This window comes from Neopsephotus bourkii, unplaced genomic scaffold (genome assembly GCF_033783945.1).
Source record: "Neopsephotus bourkii isolate Nb327-2 ecotype Australia unplaced genomic scaffold, CSIRO-AGI_Nbou_v1 NB_1624, whole genome shotgun sequence".
NCBI lineage: Eukaryota > Metazoa > Chordata > Aves > Psittaciformes > Psittacidae > Neopsephotus > Neopsephotus bourkii.
In genome coordinates, this window is record NW_026902099.1 from 3,499,929 (window position 1) to 3,509,725 (window position 9,797).

The 9,797-nt window shown below is 42.8% G+C and overlaps 1 long non-coding RNA gene across 1 annotated transcript; it reads right to left on the reverse strand.

The window, feature by feature from the left end:
- Positions 1-1,048: 1,048 nt before the first annotated feature.
- LOC133222882 (uncharacterized) lies at positions 1,049-5,535 on the reverse strand. Its single transcript, XR_009728398.1, has 2 exons — positions 5,425-5,535; positions 1,049-1,251 (listed from the first exon to the last, which is right to left on the reverse strand). It is a non-coding gene; the product is annotated as an uncharacterized LOC133222882 (long non-coding RNA).
- Positions 5,536-9,797: the final 4,262 nt, after the last annotated feature.

Genomic DNA, 9,797 nt, shown 5'->3' on the forward strand with positions numbered 1-9,797 from the left:
TCAAGAGCCAGCCTAAACCCACAGAGGCACTTGGCAGTGGCTGGGGAATGGGTGGACTTGTTGATCTTAAAGGTCTTTTCCAACCTGGTTGATTCCATGATTCCATACTCTACAGCATAGTATCCACTGTTCACAGTAGCAGTATTTTGTGGTTATATTGAATTAGTTTACACTTTAAAGTGAGATCCAGATCTTTGGGAAATGGTTTAATCAGCTCATACCAATTCAATTATCCTGGAAATAAGAAGGAATTAATATTTCTTCTTGTCAAGGAAAAAAGGTATTTGACACGACCCTGCTCCTTGAGCTGTCTTACAAGTCTCTTATAGGTAAGATTCTGCACTTCAACGGGCAGTACCCAGTGAATAGAAAATGAATAACAGTGTGTGTGGGGAAGATTTCTATGTAAATTGGGATAGTTTCCAAAGTGACTCACCCTAAATCATAACAAAGATTTTGATCCCTTGAAACTGCTCATTGTGCCAGAATTGCACAGCTGAGCTCTCTCACCCTCTATTTCACAATCCCACTCTAAGCAGTTTACAGAAAATAATCATGGCAGTGCTCCACCCTGAAAATGAAATCAACCTGAGGTTACGTGAGGGAATTCTGCTAGCCTGAACAGTAAAAACAAATTGAAACCAAAGAAGGAAACACCTTGCATGCGAGTGGAATCCCCCAGGTCCCCTTGGCAGGTGATGTAACTTTTTTTTGCATTATATTTTTGCTCTTTGTGAGGAGCACTGCTAAATGGTCACAGGCTTGGCACCATGTGGGCAGCATGAATGCATTCCAAACCTTGTTATACACTTGCAAGTGGGACAAGTATTGATACAGAAATATTTTCAGCAAAAAACTGTAGGTCCTCTAAGACAGAATTCTTGAAACTAATCTGAATGCTAGCAATACTTCCACAAAGCCATCAGCCTGAAAAATCTCATCAAGTAAGCTACATGAAAATAGAGTACATATGCAGTTCAAAGAATTCAGAGAAGATCCAGGCTGCACACTGTTTTTGGAGGCTGTCTTCTTATGGAAGCATTAGGTCTTTTGTTTTACTTTGATCTTTATTTGGGAGAATAAAACTTGTGATCTTATATGAGGAGCAAGCATAGGAAGAGTCAGGTGTATGAGTCAACTGTTTTACAAGTGCTGATGAAGAGGCTAAGATTTGCGTCATACTGAGAGAAACCTTGTTTCACAAGGGGCTGAGATTGTTGTTGAAATGCCTCATCTTGTCAAGTGCCCAGCCTGCAGTGGTTAAAAGAAGATAAATATTTGTTACATGAAATCAACCATGAAATTGTTAAAGTGCAGAGACTGATAACCTTCTAGCTGAAAATTTATCACTAAAACCAAAAAGGTGTGTTTATTAGAAAACAGTGAAATTTTACTCTGAAAGAATTTCTCACATTGCCTTATACTAAAGGAAGTAAGGTTAATCTCCATTCTTATCCAATGTGGCAAAACCAGGGCCCTAGAATGGTAATTACCAGTTGGCAAAATACCCACCTGAGGCTTTTCTTTCTTAAATATCACAGACAAGTGAATCTTATATATCAAATATCAAATATATCAGATATATCACAGACAAATGAGATCCTGCTGAGGACCACCAAACAAGAGCCAAATTTCTGCTTACAAGCAGCAGTGAAAAAGCAACTCCTCAAGTGTGGCTGTAAAATAACAAGAAAAATATGTGATAAGCTGAGCCAGTCTTTGAAATTTAGCAAAGTTTCCAAAATCCTGGCTTTTGGCATCAGTTGATCCTGCTGGAAAAAGCTGGTGGTTATAGCAGTGGTTCATAGAGAAATGCATTCATGTGATGAAACAGCTAACACAAGGAGTTGTGCTGACCTACACACTCTTTGGCAATATATGCTTGTAACTCAACAAGCACGGACACTGCCATTTTTGTCAAAGCTGGATTTCCAAATATTTATGAAGAATCTTGCATAACACCTGCATACACCTATGTCTACAGATCAAAGCTACCTTTTAGAACTGCCAACTGGAAGTGTTTATGAAAGTGTAGAATTAAGAGGGGAAAATATGAAGAAAAATAAGTGCTTTGCAAATATTCCTACTTAGCATTATTTTGAGGAGGTCATCAGCAGTGACAGCAGCTGCTAAATGTTTCATGTTTAGGAAAAGAGAGCACCTGAAATGATTTATGAGTATACAGACAGTCTTAGCTAGGTCAGATAAAGCTTTAGTTAGAAGGCTGAATCCCAAATTGAAGTCTAAACTTTCTTCACATCTTCGCTATTTTGATGCAAGCCTGACCTGAGTAAACATCACACCAAAGGAAAAAATTGCACAGACTAAAACATATACCACCCTGCAGGGTTTCAGTGTCAGTCTTTGACATTTTACTGTGACCTCCTACTGACTTTTGTCATGTTGTCACAGTGCTGTCACCATGCAGATATCTCAGCTGAGAAGGTCTGTTCCAGAAGGCTCAAGGCTGGAATCTTTTGCCTACTTCTCACACTGTTTATTTAGGAGCTAAGGGAATTATATAATGAAAGGTGAGTACATAAAACTAGATTAGGGATTTTTCTGGGTTTCAGCTTAACTTCCAAGGGAAGTGTACATATACTGTGTTAGAGGACTACTCTGTCCTTATTCATTTCAACAATGAAGAAGACATGCAGAAGATAGGCTGCCTTTCAGTGCTAAACTTCTGTGGGCCTTGTGTGTGTGAAATTCAGTGGGTGAGGTGGAAAGCCAGTGAAATGGGAGGTTTTGGTTAAAATCATTATTCTCCTCAGGATTAAAGGCAATCAGCTTATTTGTTTTTACTGCTATTAGCCTGTAAAATAAAAAGTATCTTTCTATAGATGCGCTGCTGGATCTCAACCTCACTAACAAGGAGGGTCTGGTCAAAGCAGTGAATGTTGAGGGCTGCCTTGGTTGCAGCGACCACGAGATGGTGGAATTCAGGATCTTGTGTGGTAGGACCAGTAGAATAGCAAGTAGTATTGCAACCCTGGACTTTAGCAGGGCAAACTTTGGCCTTTTCAAGCAATTGCTAGGGGAAATCCCATGGGCAAGGGTGCTTGAAGGTAAAGGGGCCCAAGATAGTTGGTTGGCATTCAAGGACTGCTTTTTCTGAGCTCAAGATCAGAGCATCCCGGCACGTAGGAAGTCAGGGAAGAGGGCCAGGAGACCTGCGTGTCTAAATAGGAATTGTTGGGTATGCTCAAGTGGAAGAGGAGAGTTTACAGGTCATGGAAGAAGGGGCTGGCCACTTGGGAGGAATATAAGGCTGCTGCTAGGGGATGTAGGAAGGCAGCTAGGATGACTAAGGCCTCCGTAGAATTAAATCTGGTGAGAGGGGTCAAGGACAGCAGAAAGAGCTTTTTCAAATACATGGCAGATAAAACTAACACCAAAGGCAATGTAGGCCCACTGGTGAACAGGATGGGTGCCCTGGTGACAGAAGATACAGAGATGGCAGAGTTACTAAATGCCTTCTTTGTCTCTGTCTACTCTGCCGGAGGCAGTCCTGAAGAGCCCTGTACCGCTGAGACCTCAGATGAAGTCAGGTCAATGGAGCGGTTTGCCTTAGTCGATGAGGAATGGGTTAAAGACCAGTTGAGCAATCTGGATATCCATAAATCCAGGCTGCCCAGGGAGGTTGTGGAGTCTCCTCTGGAGACATTCAAAACCCACCTGAACACGTTCCTGTGTAAACTTATCTAGGTGTTCCTGCTCAGGCAGGGGGATTAGACTAGATGATCTTTCGAGGTCCCTTCCAATCCCTAGTATACTGTGATACTGTGATAGATAAGACAATAAGAAAATCTCCAGATAATTGGCAATATTATTTTGATATTTTGATTATTTCATATTAACAAACTTCTTGGATTCAATCTAATATTCCTTGTGTACTTCCTCCTGTGCTGTGGAGTAAGACTTGGTAATCATAACAGGTCATTCTAATATGAAAAATCTATATGTTATTGAAGTTTAATACCAGTGCATCTGCCATAATTCAGATCTTTAAAAGTTAGCTGGGTCATGCAACATCAGTCAGTCTAATCATATTGACACTTCAGAGTCAATGAAGAATCATTACATGTACCACAATTACATATTTTAAGATGAAATGAATTGCACTCTGGAAGAGCCTATTTGTTTCCTGCTGTTGAAAAGGGAACTTCTGCATTCCCTTGCATGTTAATTTTTATTATTTATGTGTTTAATGCTAGGTGAGATTAGTTTGTTTTGGTTGAATGAGATCAGGAATGGTATTTTTATTATATTGGTTTGTTGATGCATGACAATAATAATTTCCTTTCTAACTAAGCAGAAGAATAATATGAACAGTTTAATTAACCTTTCTTCACAAAATGTTTAAGTTCAGCACTGAAGTATGTGCCAAACTTCAGCTTAACCTTCAGTGTAGAGTACTTGTCATAGAGAGGTAGGGGGTGAATAAAAGTTTCCTGGTTAAGGGGAATTCCCTTTGTAGCTATATCTCTTGAATCTTTGCCTCTGCATTCCTGCCTGGAGTTCCAACTCACTAGGAATGCATGGGGAGGCGGCCTAGCCGGTCAGGAGGGGTAAGCAAAGTCACAGTGGCCTGTTGTGTTTGCCACTGGTGTAGTGTGTTGGCAGAAAGCCTAGAGGTGCCCCATAGTACCTTTAGGGCTATATCTATAATGTGTGTTTACTCTTGGTCTCCAAGGCAGCTGGACTCAAGCTGGCCCTGATTCAAAAGCCACATGAGTGCACTGATATAGCACTCTCTCTCAGAAGCTCCTGAGCTCTGTCTCTCGGAAGGGTTCATTAGTGTAGCATTGCACTGTCAGCAGTTATCCTAGACTGCAGCTTGCATGAAACTCACATGTGCATTCATGCCTGCTCAGAGCATAGTAGGTATGTCTCAATTTGCCTGGAATACACCAGGTAAATATTTCTGAAATAGTCCCAGGAGCAGTGGGCACTGTAAGGCAAAGTTCTGCTACAATATGGCACATTATTGAATCAGCATCTTTCTGAGTTGCCATGTCAATATCCTTATAATATAAGGGAATGTTAGAATCTCTGTTTTTGTGTGTGGAGGGTGTACCAAGGGGCAATTGCTCTTGGAAGCAGTAGCTTATGTTAGCTCAGTTGTACAAACACTTATGTATGTGATTAGCTTAATTCACCAAAGTTCTTTTCTGGTTCCACAGAACCACTCATGCATGAAGACCATTTATATGTATATTTGCAGGATTGATGCTCATAACAAGAGTTCAAAGTTCACCTTTAAAAGCAGAACAAATTTTGAATCTCATTAAAAATACAGGTCTGTGTCCTGTCAATCAGAAGTACAAATTGATAAATGCAACAGGAAAACATGGCTTTGACCAAGAAGGTGGGAAGAGAAGAAAGTAATTGTTAGTGATTGTAACTCACTCAAGGGCTTACCTCAAGGCAAAGCCTAAGGACATATGAAATTTTCAAGAAGTCAGCATCAACAACTTTCTGCTTTCCAGAGATCATTATTGTTGTCAGATCACAGTTTCTGAGTCTGGAGCTCATAGACAAAATCGGTATTTCCTAAAGTAGAATTTGATTAATATACTTTAGCTTTGAGATTGACCAATAAAACATAAATTAAAGTCTGGACACTCTGGGTGCAATTTTTAAAAACACAGCCATGCTGCTTTTTCTTTTCTTGTACCATAGAACTTTACAAATAGAAATATTTTTTAAGCAATGTACAAATTAATAAACTATACAGTGTCATTTGCCTCTTTACATTTCTTAATTAAACAATTAAGGAAATCTCTGGTAGTTTTCCTAAGGAAGAATGGAACTGTAGACAGAAAATCTGGGTTGCAGATGGCATCCACTCATTGTACTTTATCAGGTTTTGAGGTTTACTTTCTTTTAGTATAATTTGTTTCCTTTTACAGCTCATCTATTTAATCTCTGTGTTTAAAAACAGTGGGGAAGCTATGCCCTTTTCAGGAAAGACAAGCCAGCCAGGCGGGGTGGTGGGGTTGCTCTTTATGTGCGAGAGCAGCTACAATGCGTTGAGTTCTGTCCGGGGACAGTTGATGATCGAGTCGAGAGTCTGTGGGTGAGAATTAAGGGGCAGGCTGGCAGGGGCGATACTGTTGTGGGGGTCTGTTACAGGCCACCGGATCAGGGTGAGGAAGTTGACGAGGCCTTCTACAGGCAGCTGACAGCGGCCTCACAGTCACAGGCCGTGGTCGTCGTGGGGGATTTTAACTTCCCTGATGTTTGCTGGAAGGACTACTCGGCAACCCAGCCGCAGTCCAGGAGATTCCTCCAGTGTATGGATGATAACTTCCTCATGCAAATGGTGGATGAGCCAACCAGGAGAGGTGCGCTGCTGGATCTCATCCTCACTAACAAGGAGGGTCTGGTTGAAGGAGTGAAGGTTGAGGGCTGCCTTGGTTGCAGCGACCACGAGATGGTAGAATTCAGGATCTTGTGTGGTAGGGTCAGTAGAATAGCAAGTAGAATCGCAACCCTGGACTTTAGCAGGGCAAACTTTGGCCTCTTCAAGCGATTGCTAGGGGAAATCCAGTGGGTTAGGCTGCTTGAAGGGAAAGGGGCCCAAGATAGTTGGTTGACGTTCAAGGACTGCTTTTTCCGAGCTCAAGATCGGAGCATCCCGACACGTAGGAATTCAAGGAAGAGGGTCAGGAGACCTGCGTGGCTAAATAGGGAATTGCTCGGTATGCTCAAGTGGAAGAGGAGAGTTTACAGGTCATGGAAAGAAGGGCTGGCCACTTGGGAAGAATATAAGGCTGCTGCTAGAGGATGTAGGAAAGCTGCTAGGATGGCTAAGGCCTCCTTGGAATTAAAGCTGGCGAGAGGGGTCAAGGACAGCAGAAAGAGCTTTTTCAAATACATGGCAGGTAAAACTAACACCAGAGGCAATGTAGGCCCGCTGATGAACGGGACGGGTGCCCTGGTGACAGAAGATACAGAGATGGCAGAGTTACTGAATGACTTCTTTGTCTCTGTCTACTCTGCTGGAGGCAGTCCTGAAGAGCCCTGTACCGCTGAGACCTCGGATGAAGATAGGTCAACGGAGCGGTCTGCCTTAGTCGATGAGGAATGGGTTAAAGACCAGTTGAGCAATCTGGATATCCATAAATCCATGGGTCCAGATGGGATGCACCCGCGGGTGCTGAGGGAACTGGCTGAGGTCATTGCTAGACCGCTCTCCATCATCTTTACCAAGTCTTGGGAAACGGGAGAGGTGCCTGAGGACTGGAGGAAAGCAAATGTCACTCCAGTCTTCAAAAAGGGCAAGAAGGAGGACCCGGGTAACTATAGACCGGTTAGCCTCACCTCCATTCCTGGGAAAGTGATGGAACACCTTATCCTTGGTGCCATCTTAAGGCATATCAAGGATAAGAGGGTTATGAGGGGCAGTCAACATGGCTTCACCAAGGGGAAGTCGTGCTTGACCAATCTTGTAGCCTTTTATGAGGAAATAACACGGTGGATGGATGATGGTAGAGCGGTGGATGTGGTCTACCTCGACTTCAGCAAAGCGTTTGACACGGTCTCCCACAGCATCCTTGCGGCTAAATTGAGGAAGTGTGGTCTGGATGATCGGGTAGTGAGGTGGACTGTGAACTGGCTGAAGGAGAGAAGCCAGAGAGTTGTAGTCTATGGGGCGGAGTCTAGTTGGAGGCCTGTATCTAGTGGAGTGCCTCAAGGGTCGGTACTGGGACCAGTATTATTTAATATATTCATCAACGATTTAGATGAGGGAATTGAGTGTACTATCAGCAAGTTTGCTGATGACACTAAGCTGGGAGGGGTGGCCGACACGCCAGAAGGCTGTGCTGCCATCCAGAGGGACCTGGACAGGCTGGAGAGCTGGGCGGGGAATAACTTGATGAAATATAACAAGGGAAAGTGTAGAGTCCTGCATCTGGGCAGGAACAACCCCAGGTTCCAGTATAGGCTGGGGAACGACCTGTTAGAGAGCAGTGTAGGGGAGAGGGACCTGGGGGTCCTGGTGGACGACAGGGTGACCATGAGCCGACACTGTGCCCTTGTGGCCAAGAAGGCCAATGGCATCCTGGGTTGTATTAGAAGGGGGGTGGTTAGTAGGTCGAGAGAGGTCCTCCTTCCCCTCTACTCTGCCCTGGTGAGACCTCATCTGGAATATTGTGTCCAGTTCTGGGCCCCTCAGTTCAAGAAGGACAGGGACCTGCTGGAGAGAGTCCAGCGCAGGGCAACTAAGATGATTAAGGGAGTGGAGCATCTCCCTTATGAGGAAAGACTGAGGGAGCTGGGTCTCTATAGTTTGGAGAAGAGGAGATTAAGGGGTGACCTTATTAGTGTATATAAATATATAAAGGGGGAGTGTCACGAGGATGGAGCCAGGCTCTTCTCAGTGGCAAACAATGAAAGGACAAGGGGTAATGGGTACAAATTGGAGCACAAGAGATTCCACTTAAACCTGAGAAGAAACTTCTCTCAGTGAGGGTGACGGAACACTGGAACAGGCTGCCCAGGGAGGTTGTGGAATCTCCTTCTTTGGAGACATTCAAAACCCACCTGGACACGTTCCTGTGTAACCTTATCTAGGTGTTCCTGCTCCGGCAGGGGGATTGGACTAGATGATCTTTTGAGGTCCCTTCCAATCTCTAACATACTGTGATACTGTGATACTGTGAAATTCAATATTCTCAACATGCTTTCCAGGATGTACCATATCTAGGAGATAAAATGGAAACATTTGAAAAGCTGTGTTAGTACAACACTATCTTCATTTATAATGATAAATTTGATTGGTTTTTTTGTGTTGGTGTTGGTCCCTGAACATCTTTGTAAGAATTTTCCACTGGGAGGCAACTTGGCAGTGTACAGTATTCTGCTACTAGAGTACTGTATTCTACAGTATTCTAGTACTCTACAGTTTAGAGTATTCCAGGTAGGAATACTCTAGATCTATTACCTCACCATCTTCATCCTATGGCCAAAAAAATGTCAAGAATTAATTTCTTGATGTATCACCTGTTTTGTTGTCCAGGTTTACTTTTCAAGGAGTATATTCGTTTACAAAGTGCATAGAGGACTGTTTCAGTGAAGCAGGTTGCTCACGATTAGCATTCAAGCTGACTCATTCTCCAGAAATGTCAGGCAAATCATCTTCTCTCTGTGCTAAGTAGTTTTCTTGGTCATTTGCTCTCCTCAGATATTTAACAGCTGTCTCTAGCCAACCAATAATCTGGCATAATTTTTCCCATTTTCTTGGCCTGGCTTATTCCTCTTCTCACACTGGTGCAAAGGACACATGCACTGCTTGAACATTCAACAACGTCATTGTTACACTCTTATATATCACCCCTTTGTGCATCTCAGACACAAAACACACATCTTAAAATCTCTTTAATACCTTGTGTCTTGGAAATAAAATGGAGTCTGTCCATCACATGTCCTTTCTACAATTTCTTTACCACACAAAGAATGCTCAGGAAAGTCTAAGGCCTTGACAAAGAAGAGTGCTTTAATCCAAACAGTTCTGCTAAGAATTGCCTGACTGTTATTACTGAAAGAAAGATTTCTTTGGAGAATGACGTCTTGAGAGATTATATCTGTAAGCATCATTAATAATGGGGCATCCATTTGTCTTAACATTATTTTCAGCTATGCTCCATTCACTTCCTCCCTCAGTTGCTTGCTTATTGCCAAGTGTTCATTTCACTTTGCTATTCCTAGATACATTTCTCAATTGGATGTTGCTTTCTACTTTCTTATACAGTCTTAACACACGCACTTTGAAAGAAGCCATGCATTGC